Consider the following 16,873-nt stretch of genomic DNA (forward strand, 5'->3'; position numbering starts at 1 on the left):
CCCCAAAATACATTTTGCTACTCTTCCCGAGTATGGTGATACCACATGTGTCAGACTTTTACACAGCCTGGCCACATACAGAGGCCCAACATTGAAGTAGTACCTTCAGGAACATAAATGACACATCTCATTTCATTCCTACCTATCACACTTTTGAAGGTCCTGGAGCACCAGGACAGTGAAATTACCCACAAAATGACCCAATTTTGGAAAGCAAACACCCCAACATATATTCTATGAGGCATGGGCTGCAGATAGGTACTTGGGTACTCTGATGGGCTGCAGATAGGTACTCGGGTACTCTGATGGGCTGGAGACAGGTACTCTGGTAATTTGATAAGCTGCAGACAGGTACTCGGGTACGCTGATGGGCTGGTGACAGGTACTCGGTTACTCTGATGAGCTGGTGACAGGTACTCGGTTACTCTGATGGGCTGGTGACAGGTACTCGGGTACTCTGATGGGCTGGTGACAGGTACTCGGGTACTCTGATGGGCTACAGATAGGTACTCGGGTACTCTGATGGGCTGGTGACTGGTATTCGGGTACTCTGAAGGGCAGTGACAGGTACTCAGGTACTCGGTACTCTTATGAACTGTGACAGGTACTCAGGTACTCAGATGGACTGTGACAGGTACTCGGGTACTCAGATGAACTGTGACAGGTACTCAGGTATATATAGACTGTGACAGGTACTCATATGGACTGTGACAGGTACTCAGGTGCTCGGGTACTCAGATGAACTGTGACAGGTACTCAGATGGACTGTGACAGGTACTCGGGTACTCAGATGAACTGTGACAGGTACTCGGGTACTCAGATGGACTGTGACAGGTACTCAGGTACTCAGATGAACTGTGACAGGCACTTTGATAGGTGGTGACATGTAATTTGATGGTTGGTGACAGGTACTTTGATTTCTGGTGACAGGTTCTCTTTATTGTGGGGGCAATCAGTGTGTGTTGGTGTACATTGTAAGTGGTAACGAGATGTTACCGCAATCTCTTTCTCACACACGATCGGTGTGTGAGAAGGAGAACCCGGTAACATCTCGTTACCACTCTATGTTTACATTTAGTGATCGGCTGTGAAAGGATCACAGCCGATCACGTGGTAAACAGCTGCCGGCCAATGGCTGTTTACCAGTGTCGGTGACGAGCAGTGTTCCCGGGAACACGCCGCCACCGATGTGCATGCGCGCCACGCTCGCGAACGCGCGTATGCGCTGTGCAAAGTGGGACGGTACCATCTGTGATCACTTGGAAAAAAGCCATGCCCAATGGCTGTTCACCCCCCTGTACACACTATCACGCGCATGCCCTGTTTAAATGGACGGACATCATATGACGCCCGCCCAGAACAAGAGCCGCACCGCCTGGCCGTCATATGACGGCCGGCAGGCGGCAAGCGGTTAAGATAAACCCAAAGAAATTAGCTGACCATACATGATAACATTTTCTTATTCAATTTCCTTTAGCTTTACCTTCAACTATTTAGTGCAAGGGCCTGCTGGATTGCATACAAGTCTTTAGGTTTGACCTCATATTATATGGTTTTGTAAATCTAAAGGAAAATTGTGCATCGTATAATGTATGACCAGCCTTAATCTCCCCATATGTACTTTTCATCACAATCTGTGTTTGATTACTCAGTCACTCTTTTACACATTAAATATGTGCAAATGTGACTAGTAACTAATTTATTTGTGATTCCAGTTCAGCTTGGGTTGGTCACCAAGTAGTGTAAGGTCAAAGTGATACATTATGCTTCGCTATAGCAAGGTAACAAATTGAATATAGATGAATATGACTGCTCAAATAAGGCAAAAGCTTTCCATTCAGCAAAGCCAATCATTAAAGACTTTGCGCACATCATTTATATAAAAGAGAACCACAGCAAAGCACAGAACCCAGTCATAGAAAGTCACTGTCTATATTCATTTTTCCCCAGTGCTCAGGATAGTTCTTTTTTTTAGTTCAGATATAACTTGTTTCTTACTATATTATGTGTGCACCTAACACCAACTAAATTAAAAGGCATTGCAAAACCAGATAAATGTTGCTTCCCAATGATAAATATGGCCACATAGGTACATTTGGACTATTACATTGTCCAAATATGGACATATGGCTGAATAAGGCCTACCAGCACCTCTGCCCCTTTTTTTACATAGGGATTAGGTTGGCGGTCTGCTGTCATGTGATAGCTTCCTGTGGGTTTAGGCCAAACTGGGTTCAACCCAAACCTTAGCTCATAAATATATATGTAAAAAAACTAATATTTTAGAAACATAGCTGTGTAAATATTTGATCTGGACAGAAGGAAATACAGATCCTTTGGCAGATAAAACAGTCCTCTTATATTAGCGACATCAGTATATTTAGCTGTTTACCTGGAGTTCAGCTTTATGTAATAATAAAAAACTGCTTGAAAATAAATGATTGGTCAACAAGTTACACAATGACACACGCATGCGTGCACACACACACACACACACACACACACACACACAAGTGTTATGGCATTTTCAGTAGTAATCTGATAAAGGCCTTTGTTGTGCCTCAGAAATATGTTTGCTGCTCAGATGTTATGCACGGCTAAATACACTGAGAAGCAGCCTGAGCCTTATCATTAAACACATCTTTATCTGCAGCTGCCTGTTGCCCTTCTGCCCTTTAGTAAAATGACTGGAGCAAATAAATCTATAAATGGGAAGAGTGGTCAGAACCTGGGGCTAGGAAAGTCTTTTTCCTTGCAGAAACAGATACAGGGGCTTACAGACAGAAAAACACACACATATGTTGATGGATATATCAGTGTAATCCAGTGTTTCTCAGTCTAGAGACTCCTGTATGTGCAAACTTCACAGTTAGGCTTGCTTAACACTTGTGGTTGGGGGGGGGGGGGGGGGTGGAAACATGTGGTTGCGCTGCTTTTTACTACTTTGCTGTATGGGGTATACACATGCTGTGGCAAAAATTCTCCCAGCTGGCCACCAAAACATAACCTATTCATACACATGGTTGTGGGTGGTGGTGTGGGCTTTTAGGGGTAAAACAGGTGGTGAGAAGGCAACATAATGCCTCCTTCCACACCTGTCAAATACCCTCTGAAAAGCAATCCACATGGATCAGTCTTCAGAAGGTGACACTACTGTAGACCAGCCCGTATTGCAGGCATTGATGGAAGAATTACATGTAAAGAATAAGTTTACCTTTATGGAAAAAATATTAAATGCACAAATTTTTGCAGAAAAACAAAGTGCATTTATTTTATTTTTTTTCAGCAGGAGCCTTGAAAGCATTGCACCCACAAGTAGAAGATCATGGGTGCAATGTGAGCTCCTGCAGACATGTCCTCAGGCTTTCAGTCCATACATCTGTATGGACTTTTTGTTCGGAAGCCGGAGGACATCACAGTGGACTATGAGGAAAATTAATTTAATTTTACCTATACAATTTCAGTATTTACAGTAGACTCTATTTTGATAGATGTCTTACAGCTGAGCTCCACCCAACAGGGGAAGTTCCTGTTGGTGAAATGGAGCTTTTGGGGAGGAGGGGGGAAGCGTATATCCGATTTTGACAGGTACCTGCTACCACTTCCGTTCCGATCGCCTTAGGCAATCAGAAGCGGAAGTTCTCCTTCCCCCCTCCCTCCCGAAGTCTTCTGGGACATATGACAGGTCCCAGAAGACTTCAGGTTCAGTCACAGAGTGCGGCGCCGCTCGTGAATGTGCAGTGGGCTCCCGGCTGTGAAGCCACAAGCTGTGCCCATAGTGAAGATGCCGGCGCCATTGATGGAGGACGCAGGGAGAAAATGGCTGGTTTGAGTGCAACGCTGGATCCTGGTACAGGTGAGTGGCTATTCATTAAACGTCAGCAGCTACAGTTTTTGTAGCTGCTGAATTTAAATTTTCACTTCAGAGACTGGAGCCCTGCTTTAAATGTGCTTTTGTGTGTTTACATCTTACATTGCTCAGTTACAGTTATACTTTTTGCAAAGGTTGCCTTATACACTTTGTACCTCTCTTTCATTCATGGTTGGAGTCCTTCAACCGAGAAAGATATGGAAACAAATAAAGACACCAAAAGACTCACAACATAACAAAGACCTGAGGTGTGCCCTGGTCAGCTGGTCAGTATGCCAAAAAAAGGGGGCATACCCAAGATAAGTATTGGATGATAGTAGAAGAAGGATGTGCAAGGAGGTGCCCTGAAAAGGGGAATGGATGGGAGGGTATCACACACCGGAACCAACAAGGGATACAGGTGAGTGGGTTGCTTATATAGCCCTCCTGACTCCTCCCATAAATTCTGACCACCATACTGGCCTTCTTATTTATGGTCGGAGTCCTTCAACTGAGACAGACATGGAAACACATAAAGATGCCACAAGACTCACAACATAACACAGACCTGAGATGTGCCCTGGTCAGCTGGTTGGTATGCCAAAAAAGGATCAAAAATACCAGGATAGGCAAATACTGTTTTATTGGACATGTGACCCTTATTGAACAAGCTTACTGAAGGCTTGCAACATTTCCACATGAGGGTTTGGAATGTACCGGGCAAAGCAAGAGGACTTCCACCTGCCCAACCATCTGATGACATGATCTGTGTCAGAAACCATGAAATCAGACCGAGACAGAAGTACAGTTAAATCACACTTGTTTAATAATAAAAATAAATAGAACAAAATGTAGTCAAAACATAGCCAGAGTTCAAGAACTGGAACGAATAGTCAGACAAGCCAAACATCAGGGAGCCGGAGATGAGCGTAGTAAAACAGCAAACAGGATCTGGAGCCAGAAGGAATGTCAGCCAAGCAAGTCTTTTAACAGGAATGCAGGAGAGCGTCTCTGTGATGTTGACTAAGGCGAAGGCAGAGATCCTCTGGGCTGTATGGCTTAAGTAGCTAGGACTGATGAGCAGGATATCATCAACAGCTAAGAGAGAAAGGAGCTGGCAATTAGCCGACAGCTGAGTGGCCAGCCCAGAGAAGGAAGGGCTGAGCCCAACCCTGACAGTACCCCCTCCTCAACGACCCCTCCCCCTCGGAGGACCACCAGGCTTGAGGGAAAAACATCTATAGAAATCACGGAGGAGGACAGGGGCATGTACATCCGAGGATGAGACCCAAGAGCGTTCCTCCGGTCCCTTCCAATGCACCAGGTACTGCATGCGCCCACAAACCTACGGGAGTCAACAATGGACTGTACTTCATACTTCTCATGGTTCTCAACCTGTACAGGGTGAGGACGTGGCACCAAGGTGGTAAAGAGGTTGCAGACCAAAGGTTTTAATAAGGAGACATGAAATACATTTGAAATACGCATGTTAGAAGGAAGGTCTAATGCGTAAGCCACTGGGTTAATCCTGCAAAGAATTACGGAAAGGCCCAATAAACCGAGGTGAGAACTTCAGTGAGGGAACACGAAGTTGGAGGTTGTGAGATGACAGCCAGACCCTGTCCCCAACCTGGTAGGAAGGCGCAGGCAGGCGTCTGCGGTCAGCATGGAGTCTGTACCTATCATTAGCATGTCGCGATGCCTCCTGGACTTGTGCCCAAGTGTAACAAAGACCACGAAGATGCTCCTCTAACGCAGGAATACTCTGCGGAACAAATGAGTCAGACAACATGGAAGGTTGGAAACCATAATTCGCCATAAACGGGGACAATTGGGAAGCAAAATTCAATGCATTATTGTGAGCAAACTCTGCCCACGGTAATAGGTCTGACCAGTTGTTATGATGGTCAGAAATATAGCAACATAGGAATTGCTCCAAGGACTGATTGGCTCGTTCTAAGGCCCCATTAGTAGGTGATACGTAGAGAAAAAAAGCAAGCTGAATTCCCAACTGTGCACAAAAGACTCCCCAGAACAGGGACACAAACTGACTACCCCTGTCCGAGACAATCACCTTGGGTAGCCCATGTAAGTGAAAGATCTCCCGAGCAAAAATGGAAGCCAGTTCCTTAGAAGTGGGCAACTTCTTAAGTGGAATACAATGAGACATTTTTGAGAACCGGTCAACCACCATAAGGATAACTGTGTTGCCCTGGGAGTTGGGTAACTCCACAATGAAATCCATAGACAGGTGGGTCCAGGGCCTCTCTCCATTAGGTATGGGTTTTAGGAGGCCCACCGGAAGATGTCGTGGAGTCTTACTCTGAGCACACATGGAACAGGCAGCTACGAAGGCGGTTACATCAGCACGTAGACTAGGCCACCAGAATTGTTGGGAAATGGCCCAAAAGAGTTGATTCTTTCCAGGGTGCCAGTAGCCTTGGGAGAATGGTAAGTCTGGAGCACGGCAGTAGGGAGACTCTCCGGGACAAAGCAGCACAAGGTTTCTCAGGAGGAGCAAGGACCTGAGCAGCAAGAATTTTGTCACCCAAAGGAGAAGTGAGACTGGTGCGAACCGTAGCCAGAATACGATCAGGGGGAATCACAGGAACCAGAATTGACTCCAATTTGGAAGTGGAGGAAAATTGTCGTGACAAGGCGCCTGCCCTTACATTCTTAGTATCGGGTAAGAATGAGACAATGTAATTGAAACTTGACAAGAAAGGAGCCCATCGCGCCCTTCTGGGAGAGAGGTGTTTAGCCTCAGACAAGAATTGAGATTCTTATGGTCAGTAAGAATGAAAACTGTCACAGTGGTATCTTTAAGGAGATGTCTCCATTCTTTCAGGGCTAAAATGATCGCCAACAGCTCTCTGTCACCAATCTCGTAATTGCACTCCGCAGGTGACAATTTCATGGAAAAGTAGCCACAAGGATGCAAAGCGCTCTTAGAGGTAGGACGTTGAGACAGAAGGGCGCCAACTCCAGTCTCAGAAGCATCAATCTCAAGGATAAAAGGTAACGTAGGATCGGGATGTGCCAACTCAGGAGCAGAAACAAAGGCAGCCTTGAGACTCTCAAAGGCCTTAACGTACTCTGGAGACCAACTCTGTGGGTTACTTTCTGGTCATATCAATCAGGGGCTTGACCAGAGATGAGAAGTTACGAATAAACTTCCAATAATAGTTGGCAAAGCCCAGGAAACCCTGCAAAGGACGTAAACCCACGGGTTGGGGCCACTGTAGGACTGCTGAAAGTTTCTCTGGGTCCATCGAAAAACCAGCAGTGGAAATGACAAGCCCAGGAATTTAACCTGTTCACGATGGAACTTGCAGTTCTCCAATTTACAATAGAGATTGTTCTCTCTTAGTTTCTGAATCACATGACAGACATCTGTGTGGTGGCTCTCCAGGGACTTGGAAAATATGAGGATATCATCGAGATAAACCACCACACATAACTTCAACAAATCTCGGAGGACATCGTTAATGAATTCCTGGAACACTGCCGGGGCGTTACAAAGGCCCAAAGGCATTACGGGGTACTCATAATGGCCTGTTCTGGTATTAAACGCAGTTTTCCACTCGTCGCCCTCCTTAATCCTCACAAGATTGTATGCCCCTCTCAAATCAAGCTTCGTGAAAACCGTTGCTCCCTTGAGGCGTTCAAATAACTCCGTAATCAACGGAATTGGATAGGCATTCTTAATCATGAAACAATTGAGACCCCTATAATCAATACAAGGTCTCAGTTCACCACTCTTCTTCTTCACGAAGAAATGAAGCACCAGCAGGGGACGAGGATTTGCAAATGAAACCTCGAGAAAGTGCATCTGCAACATACTCCTCCATGGCCTTATCCTCCAAGACCGACAATGGGTAAACCCAGCCACGAAGGTGTATGGCACCAGGTTGAAGGTCAATTGCACAATTATACGGCCGTTGTGGAGGCAAACTACCGGCTTGACCTTTGTCAAAGACATCGCTAAAATCGCGGTACTCCTCCGGCAGGGAGGAGAATGAAGAGGTGCATAGGACCTTGGCTACCTTCTGGAAGCATGTCTTACTGCATTGTGGGGACCAGGAAAGAACCTCAGCATGGAGCCAATCAAAAGAGGGGTTGTGCCTCTGTAACTAAGGATAATCAATAACCAACGGAAACTTAGGTGAGGAAATAACTTGGAATTGGATTATCTCATGGTGAGAGCCCCTATGGCCATGGACAATGGAACCGTCTGATGAGTCACATGGGCAGGCTGTAGGGATCTCCTGTCAAGAGCCTCAATGGCAAGTGTAGTGTCACGCAGCTGCAGCAGAATCGAGTGCTTCGATACAAAGGCAGCATCAATGAACAGGCCTGCAGCCCCAGAGTCGAATAGAGCCTGTATCTCGACGGACGACTCAGCCCAAGAAAGGGTGACTGAAACCAGGGGCTTATCCTTCTGGATAACTAGGGACGAAACAACGCCACCTAATTTCTGTCCGTGACAGGACCTCAAGGTTCGGGCGTTCCCTGGACGGGTAGGACAAGACTTCAAAAAGTGACCTGTTTGGCCACAATAAAGGCACAATCTCTCCCTCCTCCTAAAGGTTCTCTCATCCTCAGAGAGACGCGTGAAGCCCAAGTGCATGGGTTAATCTTCACTGACCGACTCTGTACCAGGAGGCATGGGAGGTGAGGGAGGCACAGGTGGGACTGCAAAGCTTGGAGGCAAAAGTACAGCAGGCTTCCGCAAGCGCTCCTTAAAAGAGAGTCTTTCTCTGAGTCTGGAGTCAATGAGGATAGCAAACGTGATCAACTTCTCCAGCTCAGTGCGTATATCTCGGACTGCTATCTCATCCTTGATGGAATCCGAGAGACCATGAGAAAAATCAGCCATGAGGGCCTCATTGTTCCAAGCAACCTCTGCTGCCAGAGTACGGAATTCAATGGTGTAGTCAGCAACAGTTCTCGTACTCTTTTTGATGGACATGAGGCACTTGGCAGCAGAAGCGGAGTGTGCAGGAACGTCAAATACCTTTTTAAAGGAGGCCACAAACATAGGGTAACTCAAGACAACAGGTTTTTGCATCTCCCCTAAAGAGTTTGCCAAGGCTCTCTCAGAAAGCAAAGATATCACGAAAACTACTTTGCTTCTGTCCATGGGAAACGCCTGGGGCAGCATCTCAAAGTATATCTCAACCTGGTTGAGAAACCCTCTGTACTGGATTGCCTCCATATTGCTGGGGAAGCGGAGCGGAACCAGACATACCTCTTATAGAGGTAACACTCGAGGCGGGTGCCTGTACAGAGACTGGCGCAGCAGCAGGGGTGGCCTGCAACTCAGGTTCTACCGGAGCAGCCATAGTGGGAGATTCCAGGTGAGCCGTGCGACTCAGAAGCGTTTGGAAATGCCATGGCAAACTGATCCATGCGGTGATCTTGCTCATCCAATCTGGAAAAAATATTACCAACAAGTGGATTGACTGTATCTTCTGAATTCATGGCCTTCGCCTACTGTCAGAAACCTTGAAATCAGACCGAGACAGAACTACAGTTAAATCACAATTGATTAATAATAAAAATAAATAGAACAAAACGTAGTCAAAACATAGCCAGAGTTCAGGAACCGGAATGGATAGTCAGACAAGTCAAACGTCAGGAAGCCGGAGATGAGCGTAGTAAAACAGCAAGCAGGATCTGGAGCCAGAAGGAATGTCAGTCAAGCAAGTCTTTTAACAGGAATGCAGGAGAGCGTCTCTGTGATATTGACTAAGGCGAAGGCAGACATCCACTGGGCTGGACGGCTTAAGTAGGCAGGACTGATGAGCAGGATATCATTACCAGCTGAGTACCTGTGGAGAGAAAGGAGCTGGCAATTAGCCGACAGCTGAGTGGCAGGCCAGAGAAGGAAGGGCTGAGCCCAGCCCTGACTGTCTGACACCCCGTGCCGAGAAGCGGCTGCTGCCGCTCCGATGTGTTAAGAGTGCCTAGAAAACCATCTGGGGTCGAGGTCTAGGTTAACCAGGAGGATACTAACATGTTTAATGAACTGGCTAGAACTCAAGGGCAAGTAGGAAAAGGCAACAATGGCTAGACTGGCTAGGCGAGTGTGTCAACAACTGGTCGAGGACCGCTACTGGGCACCAATTGTTGTGGGTCTGGAGGAACTTGATGTCGACCCCATTGCCAGACTGTTGGGTCTTGGACACTGCTAGGTGTAAAATGAAACAAGTCTTGGAGGCGGGCCAGGTGGCACCTGCTGGCAACCGGGGCAACTGTGGGTAAACGCACCTTGAGCTGGGTAAGCGCTCGCTACCAGTTATTAGCTGATGTTTCTGGATGCCGTGTAGGATGGCTTTGACAGCGGGGGCCGTGAACAAGGAAGGCTTTTCAGGGTCCTGCAAGGACAGGGAATGTTGGATGCCAGCCAAGGACAGCCTGATGGTGTTGTGGGACAAAGTCAGCTGCGTGTGGCAATACAACATGAGGGCCAGGACGCGCTTGATGTTGCCTGTCCCTGACCCGGGGCACGAGGCTAGAGACCTGCAGTAGGTGTTCCAGGCGGTGTGGTAGGCCTTCAGTGTGTTGCAAGACTGTGATGGGTTTATTGTTGCGTTGCGAAGGTGGTCCTTCAGCCCATCGTCAGCTGCGACCAAAGTGGAATAGGAGAAGTGGTCGGGTCGGCTCTGAGTTTCTACAGGAAACAATGGGAAGTGTACGTGGGACAGCATGTCCGCTATGAGCTTGCATTGCCAGGAATGTAGGTACAGTGCACATTGAATTTGTACTGAAGGGATATCTGCACCAGCATATCCCAAGGACATGATGGCCAAGGACTTGAACCTACCTTTGTTGCCAATTTCGGCCGTGGCTAGGTTGTCTGTGTAGAAGACCACGTCTGCCCTATCCAGGTGTGGCCCCAGACCTGAGCTGGGGCAACGATGGGGTAGAGCTCAAATAGGGAGGACGACTGGCTAAACCCAGGGACCAGGAGAATCTCTTGTGGTCATGGACCTGCGAACTAATGAGGGCCAAAAATTGCAGCGGAGCCTGTGGAGGCAGCGGTGTCTGTGACTACATGAGGTGACGAAGCCAATGCTACTGGGATAAGCACGGACACGCCGTTCCAGTTTTTGAGGAACTCGTCCCACGTTGCCAGATCAGCGATTGCTGCTTGGTCCAGCTTGAGGACTGTGCCTGAGAGAGGAAAACCAGGAGGTGTGAAATGAAGGAACGCCCCTGTGGGACAATCCTCATAGCAAAATTAAGCATCCTAACAGGAACTGTAGCTGTCTCTTGGTATAACCTCGTGAAAGGGATGAAGGCATGAATGACCGACCTGATGTCAGGAGGTAGGCTGGCCTGCATGGAGTGGGTGTCGAGAGTGAGAAGCCATGTCACTGACACGAGGATCACGCGACTGGTAACGGTTTGAAGGCATTCGAAAAGTGAACATACTTCCTGGTGAAGGGGTGAGTTTGCTATGTACTTATAAAAGTGATAGTTTAAGCAGCTATTAGCTGCTATACTATGCATATATGTCTATCACACAGTGAGGCATGGCATTTTGAATTTGCCTGTTAAAATAATAATAAACCCTCAGCCTTTTTTAGCTTAACACATTAAGCATGATACTGTGCATGATAATAAGCATGATTAAAGAATAAACACTCTCCAGTAAACTATTTGGTAGAATTCCTTTCTCAGTACTTGCAGTTAAACATTTTCAGTGCTACCATTTCCTGCTCCCTCTGTGCTGCTTCCCTAAACTTCCAGAAGGAGTAAACAGTGGACAGTGCAGTCTCCAGTCAGTCTGTTAGCTTGGAGAAGGGAGTGAGGAGGAGGACGGAGGAGCAAGGAGGTGCCTTGCCATCTTAGACTATGGTGCTGTGTGTTTCAATGCTAAGGTGGCTTCATAGGATGCTGAAAGAGAAAGGAGTCACCCTGAAACAGGAAACCTGGGGCATCGGTCATGGCACCAACATATGCTGGAACATAGGCAAGCATTAAGGCATAAGGAAGCTGCAAACTTGGTAAGACCTCTTTCACACTGAGGCAGTTTTCAGGCGTTTTAGCGATAGAAATAGCGCCTGTAAAGCGCCTGAAAACTGCCTCCTATTCATTGCAATGGGTGCTTTCACACCCGGGCAGTGCGCTTGCAGGCCTTTAGAAAAAGTCCTGCAAGCAGCAACTTTGGGGTGGTTTGGGAGCGCTGTATACAGCCTCCCAAAGCGCCCCTGCCCATTGCAATGAATGGGCAGCGCTTTGGAAGCACCACAATGCGGGTGTTGTTAACCCCTCTTTTGGGGTTAAAGGCGTCCTGCTAGCGGCTGAAAAGCATAAAAAAGGTGCTGCTTAAACAGCGGTAAAGCGCCGCTAAAACGAGCAGCACTTTACCGTGAACGCACGGGCGGCCCCAGTGTGGAAGGGCAATAAATGATTGCATCAGTTGCTGAAAGTGCTTAAAAACTGAGGGTTTACCATAACTTTAATATCATTATTGTAGCTTATTTTAAATGGCTTGCTAGTTTTGTTTCTACTACCCTTATAAGGATTTCCAAGGAACGTTTAAGCATTTCTATGTGTACTCATTGAGTACTTTTCTAAGAGAATGACCAGTGTACACCATTCAGAGTAGATGCCAAGGCACAAGACTTACTTTTCTTCTATATGGACATACTGGTGATTTAGGGGAGCCTGGTCTAAGCTTATGCCTGGGGGGGGGGGGGGCTGACTTGCTTAGAAGCTGCAGTGGTAATTTAGTATATTGCACTTTAGTGAATCAAGGCCATGACCAAACCTGAATGGCAACTACATCTACATCTAATGGAAATGAAGATTGACTTTTAGATTAGGTGTGATTAAAGCATGATCAATGTAGGAATACAGCATATATGGCAGAATTATAGACAAAAATTGGATCTTGATGACAAAAGTAAACTTTTCATTAAATTCTGAGAAACTGACTCGGCACAAAGTGTAAGATGAAAAAAAGCACGCTTTGTTATTTTATTCTTCATTAACCAAGCTTAAATAGATCTTCAGAAAGACATTTTTGGGACCATTGCCATTTATACAGCAATCGGTGCTATACAAATGCACTGATTCCTGTGTAAATGACACTGGCAGTGAAGGGGTTAACCACTAGGTGGCAGTGTAGGGGTTAAGTGTGTCCTAGGGGCGTGTTTCTAACTGTGAGGGGCGTGGCTGTGTGTGACATGTGACTGATCTCTGCTCCGATGACAGGGAGCAGAGATCCAGTGACACTGTCACTAGGCAGAACGGGCTGATGCTTGTTTACATTAGCATCTCCCCGTTCTTCGTCCCCGTGAGGCGATCGCGGGTATCCCCGCGGCGATCGAGTCTGCGGGACCCGCGATCCGACTCACGGAGCCTGCTGCGGGCGCGCGCCTCTTACAGGGGAACGTACAGGTGCGTGGTTTTGCTTGTACGAGCCCTTCTGCCGCAGTATATCTGTGTGAGGCGGTCGGCAAGCGGTTAAGTGGCATATATTTGCTCTTTCTCTTTAAGCTGTAAAATGGCAGACTGTATGAAAGTTCTGTATATAAAACAAAGTGGTTGTAAAGGCTGGAGGTTTTTTTACCTTTGCCCCACACCCCTCCTAAAACCTGAGCCCCCTATCGACCTTGCTTTGTGCACTGGTCCAAATCATTTGGTGGAGGGGGTATTATGGTGTGGGGTTGTTTTTCAGGGGTTATTATTATTATATAGGATTTATATAGAGCTGACAGTTTGCGCAGCGCTTTACAATAGTAGGGCAATACAATTCAATATTGGAAGAATCAGAGGGCCCTGCTTGTTAGAGCTTACAATCTAGGAGGGTTGGGCTTGGTCCCTTAGTTCCAGTGAAGGGAATTCTTAAGACGTCAGCATGCCAAGACATTTTTGACAACTTCATGCTCCCAAGTTTGTAGGAATAGGTTTGGGGATGGCCCCTTACTGTTCCAACCTGATTGTGCACCAGTGCACAAAGCAAGGTCCATAAAGACCTGGATGAGTGGGTTTGGGGTGGAGGAACTTGACTGGCCTGCACACCTGATAGAACACCTTTGGAATGAATTAGCGTGGAGACTGTGGGCCTCGTCCACATCAGTGCCTGACCTCACAAATGCACTCTGGAAGAATGGTCAACATGTTATAGCTGCAAAGGGTGGGCCAATTCAATATTGAACCCTACGGACTAAGACTGGGATGCCATTAAAGTTCATGTGCGTTTAAAGGAAGGTGTCACAATACTTTTGACAGTATAGTGTAGCTATAGTACAATATTTGTTAAAATAAAACTTATGACCAAATGCCGAAAGGCATATAATACCCAGAAAATATATTAAAACCATATTAAACCCCAAAAAGTGATGTGTTGTAGCTTACCAATCATTAGATGTGGTGGCTGCATTAGTTTTCTTTTTGTAAGCCTTTTTCACCTCTGTTATCACCGGATGATCAGGGCAATAACATACCTCCTGTATTAGAGTGCCTCCACTCTGGATGAAGGAGCACAGGGGGCACCTTTGGACAGAAGCATTGTCCGTCTGGGGGGAGGGGAGTGTTTAGGCAGCTCATAGATGAGCCAGTTTCTTTTTTTCATTCAACCCACTGGCTTGATTCCCCCTGACTGAATCGATTTTCACACCAACACACTTGATGTGAATGGGGGAATCCTCCCACATTATTACAGGCTTTAGCCTGCAGTGCTAACTGAGCACAGAAAATTTGACACAGCTGTTATACAGAAATTGATCGACTTTCTATACAACCTCGCTGAGCATAAATGGACAATAATTTGGCTGTTCCCTGCTGAACTGTCCATCCATCTGATCCATTTGGCTTTAGATACACTAACAAATTGAAGTCAAACTCCAGCTAACAATTTTTAAGCAGTTATAGCAACAGTTTTGTTCCTTTTGTGATAAAGGTTTTACATAAGTAAATGAAAGCTGATGATTGTAAGCACCCCTGTCAGTGGTAAATGGTTTGTCTCAACCCCCTAACTGCTACATCTGCAGGAGAACTTTTTCTATTGAAAAACAGCAGACTAATGCCCTGTACACACGGTCAGACTTTCCGACGGAAAATGTGTGATCGGAGCTTGTTGTCAGAAATTCTGACCGTATGTAGGCTCCATCGGACAGTTTCCATCGGAATTTCCAACACACAAAGTTTGAGAGCAGGCTATAAAATTTTCCCACAACAAAATCCGATCGCGTAAATTCCGATCGTGTGTGGACAATTCCGACACACAAAGTGCCACGCATGCTCGGAATCAAGCAGAAGAGCAGCACATCGTACATCACCGCGTTCTTGACGTTCGGAATTTCCGACCAACTTTGTGTGACCGTGTGTATGCAAGACAAGTTTGAGCCACCATCTGTCAGAAAAAATCCATGGATTTTGTTATCGGAATGTCTGATCGTGTGTACAGGGCATTAGGCTGGCCATACATGGTCGAATTTTTAAAGAATTTTCTTTTGAAAATCGTTTTGTGATCGGATGGTGCCACCATTGATTTAGAAATTCGGCCAACCAAGCCTTGAATTTCACCTCGTGTTGCTACAGAAAAGAATTTTCGTGGCTGGGAATCTTATTTTCTTTCCGGGAATTTTCTTTTCTTGCACATGCGCATTTCTTTTTCAATTGCATTTCTTGCATGATTTCCCATCACTGATTAGAAAATCGTTAGTTTTTCAAAAAATTTCCAACATGTCTGATTACTCAAATTTGATTGCCGCACGAAAATCGGCTGTTTCTGCAGCCCACTAATGGTTGCGAAATACGAACGAAAATTCTTAGATAAGATTTTCGAAAGAAAATTCTTTTGAAATTCGACCCATGTATGGCCTGCCTTAGACCCCATACACACTATACAACTTTTATAATACAATTACTGAAGCGCTGATATATAAAAAAAACGTTACCCAGTGTAAAAATATGTAATATATAGTGGATACAATGATAAATAATAATATACACGTGAAAAAAGATGTATCAAAAGACAACTAGAAGATAAAAAAACAGTTGGTAGGTAATAACCAAATGATTGAAAAGCTGCTCTTATGGGAAAGTGCTCTGTGTTACACTCAAAAACAATATTACAATAAATATATTATAAGTGCGCTAGATAATCAACTACCTACTATGAAGCTGTAAAATAAATGATAAAATCCTTAATCAATATAAATTGTGAAAATAAAATACACTGCCCAAAAAATGGGGATAATAAATCTCCGGTGTAAAATAAATAATTTTATACGTGAGAAGAAAATATTGTGTTTCTTATGCCAACATAAAAACACTTTTCAATAAAACATAGTGTTGTCACCTAAAAAAGGAAACAATGAATGTATATAGTCATGTAAAGTTACTGCACAGATCAGCACTGTATCATGCAGGTATAAGTAAAATCTTGAGGGGAGAAAAACGTGCAAAAAACAACCAAGCTCTTCAATAAAAAACACTTGTTGGACTAATCATCAGATGGATTTTGAAAACGATTATCCTCAGTTCATCACAAAGACAAGCTGCTGCACAACATCAGCCCCATACCTCTCAGGCTATCTCAATAGTTAGGCAAATGAAGTACTCCCAGTTCAAAACATATTATGTAAAGACAAAAGGAAAGAGAAAATCATTGCGCAATGACCATTACTGTGTACACAGTCCGCATCCGTATCACCAAATACTCACTCATTGGATGTTTAAAACAAGCGCTTCGGAAGCAATCAGACCGCTGTATGAGGTTCCGATCACCATTCACACACAGTGTCAGGTGACGTCACTGGCTCCTCCTGACGTGTTGCGTCACATGTCGTGACTTTATCAAGGGTGACATGTGACGCAACACGTCGGGAGGAGCCAGTGACGTCACCTGACACTGTGTGTGAATGGTGATCGGAACCTCATACAGCGGTCTGATTGCTTTCGAAGCGCTTGTTTTAAACATCCAATGAGTGAGTATTTGGTGATACGGATGCGGATATGACGGCGGGACAGTGCAGCTGTAATCCTGGGCCGCCGTCATAT

The sequence above is a fragment of the Aquarana catesbeiana genome, linkage group LG01 (assembly GCF_042186555.1).
Source record: "Aquarana catesbeiana isolate 2022-GZ linkage group LG01, ASM4218655v1, whole genome shotgun sequence".
Lineage (NCBI taxonomy): Eukaryota > Metazoa > Chordata > Amphibia > Anura > Ranidae > Aquarana > Aquarana catesbeiana.